Source organism: Triticum dicoccoides, chromosome 4A, assembly GCF_002162155.2.
Source record: "Triticum dicoccoides isolate Atlit2015 ecotype Zavitan chromosome 4A, WEW_v2.0, whole genome shotgun sequence".
In the NCBI taxonomy this organism is placed as follows: domain Eukaryota; kingdom Viridiplantae; phylum Streptophyta; class Magnoliopsida; order Poales; family Poaceae; genus Triticum; species Triticum dicoccoides.
Window position 1 is genome coordinate 656,481,569 of NC_041386.1, and position 12,393 is coordinate 656,493,961.

Below are 12,393 nucleotides of genomic sequence, written 5' to 3' on the forward strand. Positions count from 1 at the left end.
CAGTATATATGGTCAAGGATTTGAAGGTAATCTTTGGAAAGGGTCCTGGCAGACAACCTGTTCTGAAGGACACTGTCAGACACACGCCCATGTTGAAGAAGAAATCTATATTTTGGGACCTGCCCTATTGGAAAGAGCTAGAGGTCCGCTCCGCAATCGACGTGATGCATGTGACGAAGAATCTTTGCGTGACCCTGCTTGGCTTCTTGGGCATGTATGGGAAGGCAAAAGATACACCAGAGGCACGGGAGAACCAGCAACGTATGCACGGAAAAGACGGCATACATCAGGGTCAGGCCAGCTACGCTCTTACCAAAGAAGAGAAGGAAATCTTCTTTGAATGCCTGCTCAGCATGAAGGTACCATCTGACTTCTCGTCGAATATAAAGGGAATAATAAATATGGCAGAGAAAAAGTTCCAGAACCAAAAGTCTCATGACTGCCATGTGATTATGATGCAACTGCTTCCGGTTGCATTGAGGGGGCTTCTACCGGAAAACGTTCGATTAGCCATTGTGAAGCTATGTGCATTCCTCAATGCCATCTCTCAGAAGGTAATTGATCCAGAAATCATACAAGGTTACAGAATGATTTGGTGCAATGTCTTGTCAGTTTTGAGTTGGTGTTCCCACCATCCTTCTTCAACATCATGACGCACGTCCTAGTTTACCTTTGCGAAGAGATTAACATTTTGGGTCCTGTATTTCTATACAATATGTTCCCCTTTGAGAGGTTCATGGGGGACTTGAAGAAATATGTTCATAACCGTGCTAGACCAGAAGGAATCATCGCGAAGGGCCATGAAAATGAGGAGGTCATTGAGTTTTGTATTGACTTTATTCCTGACCTTAAGCCGATTGGTGTTCCTGAATCGCGGCATAAGGGAAGACTGGATGGAAAAGGCACGCTAGGAGGGGATCAAATAATATGTATGGACGAGCATTCTCTCACTGAAGCACACTACACAGTTCTACAGAATTCCGCCTTGGTGGCTCCGTATATGGAGGAACACAAGAATTTTCTACACTCCAAACACCCGGAGAAGTCTGACGACTGGATTACACTTGAACAAATGAGGACTTTCGCCGTTTGGTTGCAGAAACGTGCCATGCACGATGGCGATATTGAAGATGACCTATACTCGCTGTCCCAGTTACCATCTTCGAATATAATGACTTTCAAAGGGTACCAGATAAATGGGAATACATTTTACACGATCGCCCAAGATAAGAAGAGCACCAACCAAAACGGTGGTGTCCGCTTTGATGCAACAACCAACACGGGAAAGGAAACATATTATGGTTACATAGAGGACATATGGGAACTTAACTATGCAGGTGGTTTGAAGGTCCCTTTGTTTCGGTGCAAATGGGTCAATATGACACGAGGTGGGGTAACGTAAGACCCTCAGTACGGAATGACAACAGTGGATCTCAACAATCTTGCGTATGCAGAAGAACCATTCGTCCTAGCCAATGATGTGGCGCAGGTTTTTTATGTGAAAGACATGTCTACCAGGCCGAGAAAAAGAAAAGATAAGGAAGCGAATGGATCATACGACGAGCCAAAGCACCACATAGTTCTTTCAGGGAAAAGAAACATCGTGGGAGTGGATGACAAGACAAACATGTTAGAAGATTATGAAAATTTTGATGAAATTGCTCCATTCGCAGTGAATATTGACCCGAGCATCCAGTTAAATGATGAGGATTTTCCATGGCTACGGTGCAAAGGGACACACGCGAAGAAAAAGTTTCACACCCAAAGATCCGGGATGTGATCGGCTTCACTATCATCACTTTCTTCTGTGTTTCACACCCAGGAGGGAATCTTTGTAATAGTTAGGGTAGTTATGTGTTTTGGCATTTGAAACGCGAAGAAATTTTATGTGGAAACAAATTCTTTCATGCATTTACTATCTTTTTCGAAGTATCAGGGTTTCGGACGAAAACTCATCTGTTACAAAGGCATTTCATTTTTTAAATAACCTAAGCATTACCAAATTGAATATAATGATAAAACACAATAATATTAAACATAAGAAAAAAGAATCACTGATAAATATTTTTTCAAAGTTAAGTTATTCACAAACTAGTGATTCACACAAATTTCAAATAATTCAAAATTTAAACTATTCAAATTTGAAAACTACCGGCACTAACAGAAAGTTTGTAAGTTTTTGTACCTAGAGCAAAAATATTCAGAAAGAAACTCTAAATACAGCAAAAAACAACTCAAAATAAATAAAACAAAAATAAATAAAGCAAAAAAAATTAAGAAAATAAAAAAGCCCGCCTACTGGGCCAAAAGCGGCCTGCATACGACTAGAAACACAACCTTCTGTTGGGCCAGAATGCAGGCCCGCAAAGGCCCAGTAGGACCACAGGGAAGCACTGAACAGGTAGGCCCAGTAGGCCTGCTTAGGAGAGGAGCTCGAGAGAGCTACCACACTAGGGCTTATAAACCAGTGCGGTAGCCCTTCGACTAGCGAGGTGGGACAAAACTTGCCGCACCGCACTGCGCCAGCGCACCCCTTCAGTACCGGGTCGTGGCACCAACCAGTACTAAAGGGGGGGGGTCTTTAGTACTGGTTGGAGCCACCATCCGGTACTAATGGGGGGCGCTTCCCGCCGCTTGGCCTGGCCAAAACAGACCTTTAGTACCGGGTCGTGGCACCAACCGGTACTAAAGGTCCATCCTATATATACAACCGCCCTGCCCCGATCGACGCCGTCCCCGTCGACGTCGCCGCCCCCGCCCCTCGTCGCCGACCCTGGCCGTCCCCACCCCTCGTCGCCGCCCCGGCCGTCCCCGTCCCCGTCGTCCCCGTCGCCGCGCCCCGGCCGCCCCATCGCCGCGCCCCGCCCCGTCATCGCCGGCCCGTCCCGTCGCCCCGTCGTCGCCTCGCCGGTGAGCTCACCCCGGCCGCCATGTTCACACACACACACATGTACACACTACACACACACACACACATAATAGAATTTTAGTTATAGAATTTTTTCTGTTTTTTAGTTATAGAAATGTTAGAAATTATTCTGTTTTGTAGTTATAGAAATATTTTTATAAATGTTAGTTATATAGAAATGTTATAAATTTTTCCTGTTTTTTAGTTATAGAAATATTAGAAATGTTATAATTTTTTTTCTGTTTTTTAGTTATAGAAATATTTATAAAAATGTTAGCAATTTTTCTGTTTTTTAGTTATAGAAATATTAGAAATGTTAGTTATATAATCAGAAATGTTAGAAATTTTAGAATTGGTTTTAGTTAGATGAATTAGATTAATGTCAAATTGTTAGAATTTGCATATAGAATGTTAGATTAAGGTTACTTTTTGTGGGCATATAGTATTTGTTCTCGACGATATGCCCGACCCGCATCCTCGCCGTCGACCCGCTCGTGATGACATCATGCTTCAGAGGACCCATGTCCGGGACTGGGCTCCGCCGGGCTGGCACTGGGAGGTGCTACCTGGAGGGACGCGCCGCTTGGTGAGGAACCCGGCCTCGGGTCCCATCATCGACCCTGATCTCCTTTGGTGGCGTTCGCGTGGGCCACATTCGGTGCAGAGGCAGCTGGCCCCACCGGAGGCGGTGCGTCGCCGTGTCAGGGAGGAAGACGAGCACGTCCATCGCTACATGGCTGCTATGGACGACATCAGGTTCTCCACTACTTGGTAGGTTCTTTGGGCAGATGATCCTGTGATGGTTCCTTCTCTTTGGGTGTCCACCGCCCGCGCCCCAGGAACCGCAAGTGGCGCCCTAGATTCTTCTGTAGTACTCGATCTTTATTAGGTACCTAGCCAGTGATGTATTCGATATGTAACATTCGAGACGAAGTATTCGAGATTATATATATTATTCGAGACAATGATGTATATTCGAGATTATATATTAATCTGGACGATGCATATATATTATGTAATATATGATTTAGTTTTTCCTTATTGATTGCATCCATGCATTGTAATTTGAATACTAAATCATTCTATATTTCTTCTGTATTAGGTAAGTAAAAGCTATGGCGGACAATACCGGCAGAGACAGAGAAGAGGAATTGTTCGACATCATACGCAGCCCTGGCAGGCTAGATTATCTGAATGAAGCAGATGACGGCTCCCAATATCTGAACAATACCGGAGAGGGTGATGAAAAGATATTCGATCTCGACGACCGAGCTGATGAAGTCATGAACTATGATTCTGATTATGATGACACAAACAATGTTTATGATGACACAAAGAATGTTGATCTTCAAATAACAAAGACTACCGGCGAGGTATATTTATATAAGCAGGCATCTGGTGATCATCACATGTTTTTTTTATTTTAAGATATATGAACGAATTGATCTTCTTCTTTCAGCCCTCCGGATCGAGCAAATATGCTTCTACAGACAGTAGGACAAAGCGAGGCCCGAGCAGATTGTTGAAGGACGGTGTAAAGTACAACATCGAATCCGTCAAACCTAGTGGCGAACCCTTGACGCCTAAGAACATTGCAAACTAGTGGACTCGTCAGTGCGGAGTTCTTGTGAAGGACAAACTCCCGATCTCCATTCAAGAATGGAAAGAGCCAAAGACTAAACGTCCAAGTGTTACTTGGGTCGACGACAGAGCCACACAAGACCTTTGGGATTCTCTGATGGAAGATTTCACCCTACCAGATTATTTCACTAATGCAGATGTGAACAAAGTGAAGGGCGCTGCTCTTAAGAAGATGGCAATTGCATTCAACACCCACAAGAAAACTGTATGGGCCAACTACCTCGCTGCAGAAAGGAAGACTCCAGAATTCCCCGGAACACTGGAGAAGCAAAGAGAACACTGGGACGATTTCGTGAAATTCAAGGTTTCAGAAATATCTAAGGAATGGTCGATAAAAACAAGGCCAATGCCGCAAAAAAGACGCAGTTCCATAGGCTGGGTCCAGGTGGCTATGCGGTGGGAATGCCTAAATGGGATAAGTCTGAGCAAGAGATGGAGGGTGCAGGGGTCAGTCCGATTACTAGGAGCTGTCCCCCCAGGTGCAGAACTTAGTTCTATGTGCATGGGGGGGGGGGGGCGTTGGACCCGAAGACAGGCCTGGTTTCGAAGAAGGCAAGTCTAAAAGGAGCCGAACAAAAGATACTTGACGCAATAGAAGAAGCTCGAGCGGGGGTGTTCACGCCCAACAGAGAGAACGACGAGCTTACGCGCGCCCTGGGAAATCCTGAACACCCGGGAAGAACACGAGGCATGGGCGTTATTCCCTAGTATGAGGGCTTTTCGGACTGGAACGACGACTACAGGTCCCGTGCAAGAAAGAAGATGGAGGAGGAGAAGAAGAGGAAGTTGGAGGAGGAGCAGAGGAAGCAGGACGCAGAACGCCTTCAAGGCCTAGAAGCAAGGCACGCGGACTTGGCACTCAAATTCCAGCAGCAGCAGCAGCAGATCGACTCACTTAGCCAGGAAAGGGGTCTCAGCAGTGGTAGCAGCAAGCGGATGATCGTCCACCACTGGATAGCACCGTCCCATCCATGCCGAGAAGCAGCGTTGGTTCTGCCCTGGGCGACACACTGCTGGATACATACCACCCTGTGGATGACGTCATAGAGAACACTAACTGTGAGCTACACTCCAAAATGAAGAACATATCCATGAAGGTGGCGGACATCGTTACTTTAACAATTACCCCTGAAGCAACCTTCCATTGCATCCCGATTCTAGATGGCTATGCTCGTGTCATGGTTGATGAAGTGGTGGAGCCATATTCGATGCTAGCACTTGACATTGCTGGAGTTAACGGCGAGCGCACACTAGGAGAGGCCGTACATCGTATCATCCTATGGAGAAAGGATTGCATCATCTTTCCAAGTCCACCGACACCGCGTCATCTGCCGACTCCTCCTCGAAGTCCGCCACCAAGTTAGCAGACTCCCGCTCCTCCAAGTCCACAAACGCGTGAGCTGACTCCTCCTCGAAGTCCTCCACCTCCTCCAAGTCCCCGAATGCTTGAGCAGACTCCTCCTCCTTCATGTCCGGCACATCGTCAGGCCACTCCTCCTGCTTCAAGTCCGGCACAGCGTCAGCCACGTCAGCCGTCTCCGCCGTCTCAACAATCGCAGAAGAGACACGCCGCAGCTATGGTGCGTAGCGGTATGAGTCGAGGTAGTACAGGAAGTACAGGCGGAGACAAGCGATATAAATATGGTCCAAGCCTCGCTCCTCTTCCTCAGAGGCCTTACGACATGACCGAGGCACAAAACACAGCCATAGTGCATGTCACATCCCCAGTTCAGGCCTTGCTTGTTTTTGCTTTAGCATCCATGCATCATGTTTAAATTTTATGAAACTTGAAATGGGGGCTGATAAACCCTAGCAGCTAATGAATTCAACTAGGGTCAAAAAAAAATCTTTTTCAATAAACCCAAAATGCCCTCTGAAAATGTTCATGATTTCTGGTAAAGGTGAAAACCTCTGCCAAAATGATGCACATATTTTTAGGCTATTCTGGATTTTTGAATTAAATCATATGGTATTTGCATTTGGGCATTTAATTGCTAAATAATATTTTAGATGCTCAAATAATCACAAACTGAAATGTTTGCTGTTGGAAATATTCCAAATAGTGACATTGAGCAGTTTCATGATTTTTTGAAATGCCCTGGCATTTTTATTAAAGCCAAACACAATTACAGAAAATAGAAAATGGAAATAAAAGGAGAGAGAGAGGTTACGTGTGCAACTTACCTGGCGCCCACGAAAGCCCACCTGGCTGGCCCAGCTGGCATCCCAGCCAACTGGCCCAGCCCACCACCGCCTCCTTCCCTGTCGTCTTCCTCCTGCCAGTAGGAGCAGCTGCATGCTCGCACACGCGCGGCCGAGGAGGCCAGCTCCTCCCTGCGTGGCTGCCTCCTCCTCCCCCTGAACGTCTTCCGCAGCGCCACGCCACCCCCTCGGACCCCTCTCACTCTCCCCTGTCCTCACCCTCTTCCCTGGATCTCTCCCTCACTCACCCGAACGCAGCCGTGAACGCCGCCGAGCTCCCCCACAGCCACAGCCATCTCCGAGCCCCTCCGACGCGCCCCCGAGCTCCGCCGTGACGCCCCCTTCCTCTCCACCGAGCCGCGCCCCGCCGGAAGCCCTGCAGCGTCGTCCACGGCATCGTCTTCAACCTCTGGCTCCCGACAAACTCTTTGGGGATTCGCGAGCTCCAGTCCCTCCCCGGCCTCGCCGTTGCCTCTACCGGATTTGCCGTGAGCCCCTGCCTCTTTCCCCTCTCTCCCCATGCTCGTCCGCGCCTTGTAGCCACCATGGCCACCGGAGCTAAAGCTCACCGCCGGCCAGCCATGTCGCCGCCGTGGCCACCGTCACCTAGAGCCGCAACGGAGCGCGTCACCGTGCTCAGGGCACTCCCAGGGGCACGTAGCACACACCAGCGCCTCCTCTAGTGCCATGCATCGCCTAACCCGCTGTTGGCCGAACTCCGACCACCGCCACGAGCTCGCTTCCGACGAGCTCGGTCCACCCCAGCTGCTCCCGCTTGCCCCGTTAGACGCGCCTCGTCACACTGCACCCGTAGAGCCTCTCCGCTGCCCATTTGGACGCCCGTGGGCGATTTCCGAGCCGCGCCGCCGTCTTGGGCCTCGCCGGCGTCGAGTCGCCGGCGGGTTTGACCTTGTTTGACCTGGGGTTTGACCCCCCAGGGTCACTGACGCGTGGGCCATGCCCCTATTTAAGTTAGGCATGAGTTTAATTAGCACTAATTAACTTAGTTAATTAGTTGACTCACTGACAAGTGGGCCCAGGCTCTAATTAACCTAGGTTAGTGCTAACCTAACGCTAACTAACTCTGTTAGTTAGTTGTTACACTGACATGTGGGTCCCAGCCGTCAGGTTTACCCTGGGCTGGCGCCTTTGACCTGTTGATGTCACAGTGATGCAACGCTGTCGCAATTAATAATTTTCTGGATTTAAAATAATTCAGAAAATTCCATAAAATGCCCAAAACTTCTAAAATTTATATAAATTCAACCATAACTCCAAATGAGATAAATTATATATGAAAAATTATCAGAAAAATCCAATCTATCCATCTGTACCATTTTCATGCATGTTAGAACAACTTATGGCTGCTGTTTAGTACAAATCATATAAATGACATTTGAATTCACATATGGAGTTTATTTTGAACCTAGTGTTCAAACCCACTCCATTTAACTTGTTGCTAGTTGCATTAGCCCAATCAATAGCATATTGCCATGTCATGATCATGCATGATATTGTGCATTGCATTGATTGTGTTTCTTCTTTGTTTGTCGGTGTTTATCCCCTCTCAATAGACGTGTTCCGACGATGAGTTTCGATGACACCGATGAAGAACTATACTATCTTCAGAAGTGCCAGGCAAGAAAAAACCCCTTGTTCATTCCGATAAAATCCCACTCTCTCGCTCCTGCTCTCTTTTACTGCATTAGGACAACAACGATTCATCTGTTACTTGCTGCGGTAGCTGAACCCCTTTATCCTCTGCATGACCTATCATTGCCACAGTAAATAGATGAAACCCACTAGCATGAGTAGGATTTGTTTGAGCCCTGATGTGCCTACTCATTCATGCTTGTTTGTCATGCTTGCTACTGCTTAGAGTCGAGTCAGGTCTGATTCATCGGGGATGAATTGGAATGTGGTGAACATGTCCTACTGTTGAGAGCTAAGTGTGTGAACACGATTTGGTAAAGGTAGCGGTGAGAGGCCATGTAGGAGTACATGGTGGGTTGTCTCATTGCAGCCGTCCTCAGGAACTGAGTTCTGTGTTTGTGATCCATGAATAACTACTACCACACATTGGGATCCTTAATTGACTCTCTCGACTTATTAATCAACTCGATCTCTATCCAGGAGTTGCAACTAGTTTCTGGTGTTTGTAGGTAGTGTTAGTAGTCTACCAAGTGGCACCCGGTACAGGTGGGCTTGGGACAGACTAGACACAGTGGCCCGGTGTACCAAGTGGCACCCAGATGGTGGACTTGGGAACCCTGCACACATCGTTTGGGGCCGTGAGCGACACCCCGGCTGGATCTCCTTGCGGATGGAACCCGAATAGGCGGTAAACCTGGACGAGAGACTTGTGTGGTTAGTCAGGTCGTGGCCGACACCCTCGCTGGGCTTCCGCTTGAAGGTTGCCGAGTACATGTCGTGTAAACGGCGGTAAGTGGTGAGAGCGTGTGTGAAGAAGTACACCCCTGCAGGGTTAATATGATCTATTCGAATAGCCGTGTCCGCGGTAAAGGACTTCTGGGTTGCCTGTACAGTTCATAGACAAGTGAAAGCGGATAGTCTAGAATACGCAAGATAAGCGTGAGTGCTATGGATGGCGTTCACGTAGGGAGATGGGAGCGGATCCATAGTGGTGTATTGATATGGTGAATATGTGGACTCGTGTGCGCCACCTCCAAAGAGTTACTTGCAGTCGTAGTTCAGGATAGCCACCGAGTCAAAGCTGGCTTGCTGCAGTTAAACCCCACCACCCCTTTGTTGATAATGATGCATATGTAGATAGTCCTGATGTAAGTCTAGCTAGGTACATTTGTACTCATGTTGCTTAATTTATGTTTTTGCAGAGAGACTTCAGTCTCGCTAGTAGTACCGTGTGGACTTCGACGTTTAGCTTGTTACCTCAGCTACGATCTTGTGCCCTCGGCAGGATCTGGTAGATAGACAGGCTTTTCGGCCATTTTCATTTGTAGATGTCTGTACTCAGACATGTTAAGCTTCCGCATGTGCTTTGACTGGTATGCTCTGATTGTTGGGTCATGAGACCCATGATTGTAATATCTCGCTCCTCGGAGCCTATTGAATAAATACTTGAGTCATAGAGTCATGTTGTGATGCCATGTTATATTTGCACATATCGAGCATATTGTGTGTATGTTATTGAAATGCTTGTTATGTGTGGGATCTGACTATCTAATTGTTTCTCCTTAGTAGCCTCTCTTACCGGGAAATGTCTCCTAGTGTTTCCACTAAGCCATGGTAGCTTGCTATTGCTCCGGAACACTTAGGCTGGCCGGCATGTGTCCTTCTTCGTTCCTGTGTCTGTCCCCTCGGGGAAATGTCACACGATGAATTCCGGTGTCCTGTTAGCCCGCTACAGCCCGGTTCACCGGAGTCCTGCTAGCCCAGTACTACAGCCTGGATTCACTCGCTGATGACCGACACGTTCGTTGTTGGGTCATGTATGCCTGTCCCTGTAAGTTAGTGCCACTTTGGGTTCACGACTAGCCATGTCAGCCCGGGTTCTTTGTCGTATGGATGCTAGCGGCACTATCATATACGTGAGCCAAAAGGCGCAAACGGTCCCGGGCCAGGTAAGGTGGCACCTGTGGGAATACCGTGCATGAGGCCGCAAAGTGATATGATGTGTTACATGCTAGATCGATGTGACTTAGGATCGGGGTCCTAGCACTGCAGGCCCAAGTGGACGCCCATTTTGGACCGAAACCGGCACCACCGACAAAGGAGAAAGTGCCTGAGAAAACGATTGACCACTTCATTCGTATGGCTAGAGCACCAGCTCCCAAGCCCGTTGACTCAAACTATGTGCATCAAATCAGGAAGCTACATCGAGCACGACTACAGAAGGAAGCGAGCTCGAGCTCAAGCCAACAAGCAACTGGCAAAAAATGCGGGAAAACCATTTCCCAGCTGGGAGAACAGGCGGCGCAAGCGATCCCCCCCGCTTGTTGTGCCAACAACACATGAGAGGAGTATGCACGCCAAATATTATTGTGGGCAAACCGTTAGCGTTCCCCAGCAGGGCGATGTGGTAATAACGGAGGAGCATATAATGCAGGCTGAAATGCTCAAGATCTCTGTTGGACAACTCCTCCAAATCGAGCCCATGTCTCCGCTTAGAGAATCGGAAATAAAATGGAAATATGTCCGGGGCCAACCTTTGGTTCATCCAGGCAAGGTCAAGGACCTCCCAACGAGAATGTATGAATTGCATTAATGGTACATGAACATTACCAAGATTTCCAATAGAGAGTCCCTCATGGTGAATGTCAAGCATGAGCATTATTACCATGAGAAAGCTCTGGTCGTTGAGTATTCAAAACTATTTTAGTTATACAATCAAGACGCACTCGACAAGTCTATCATCAGTTGCTATTGTCTGTAAGTGATTTCTTTCTGTAATTTAAGTCTCAAGCTAGTTATGTAGTGATAATTTTGATCAATCATTACTTGTAATTATCCTCACTATATTCTTTTCTGTGGTATTATATGCAGGATGAAGATGTATGGAATGAAAAAATCTGGACGCTATGGCATTGGGTTCATTGACCCAAATACCATTAATGAGGACATATGGAAGCTTCCAATTTATCAAGCAGGTGTAGAGGAAAGCATGCTAGAGTTCTTGAAGCGCCTCAATACCAATGAAGATATACTACTTCCTTACAACTTCCCGTGAGTCACACTGTCTTGTACTACAAATTCTGTTTTGCTTACTAGCTAGCTAGATGTTAATAATTAAGTGTATATGGTTTACGGTAGTTGATTAATTTTATGCACATGCCCGCTTAATTAAGACATGCAAACGTGTGCGCATGCAGTTGGCACTGGGTCTTGTTAGACATTAAAGTTGAGGAAGGAAAAGTTGAATTACTGGACTCACTAACTAAAGAAGATAAAGACTTCACCATCATGAAGGGGATAGTCAACAGGTAATTTCAATCATTATTAACTATATCTCGGCCTATTATTAGTTCATCATTTCCTGATATGAACTATTTAATAACCGCTTTATTAATTTTCTTTGCCGGCGGGCAGTGCATGGGCAAAGTTCATCAAGGTGACTCCAGGCAACTGGGCAAGAAAGTTGTTTTGGGATCGACCAAAGGTAAGTAATTAAGTAGTACTAGCTAGCTACCATCTCTTTAAGTCTTGTTTCGATATCATTAATTAATTATCATGCTTGATTAATCATTATCTTATTCAATTCCATTCTCGTAAAGTCCCTGAAGCAGGCGTCGGGGAATAATCTGTGTGCATTCTACGTTTGAGAGAACATTCGCATGATGGCGTTCGAAAGGAGCAGATCTGGTAGACAGGACTGGATACATTTGTCAGAACACTATTCACACCATTATCGATATCTAGTCACACAACTAACACACATGCATATTGATCTCCTTCTTAACAGTTCAGAGAGGTGCTTGATAAGCTCCTACCATCGGACCGCATACTAGCACTTCAAGAGGAAATAGCCGGATTTTTGCTCGACCAGGTCATAGATCCCAAAGGAGAATACTATTACCCGCTACCGCCCCCATGAACCACTTGTCATCATGCTCCGGAGGCACCAAGGCAACACATGTAGGAGAAATTGTATATGTATATACATG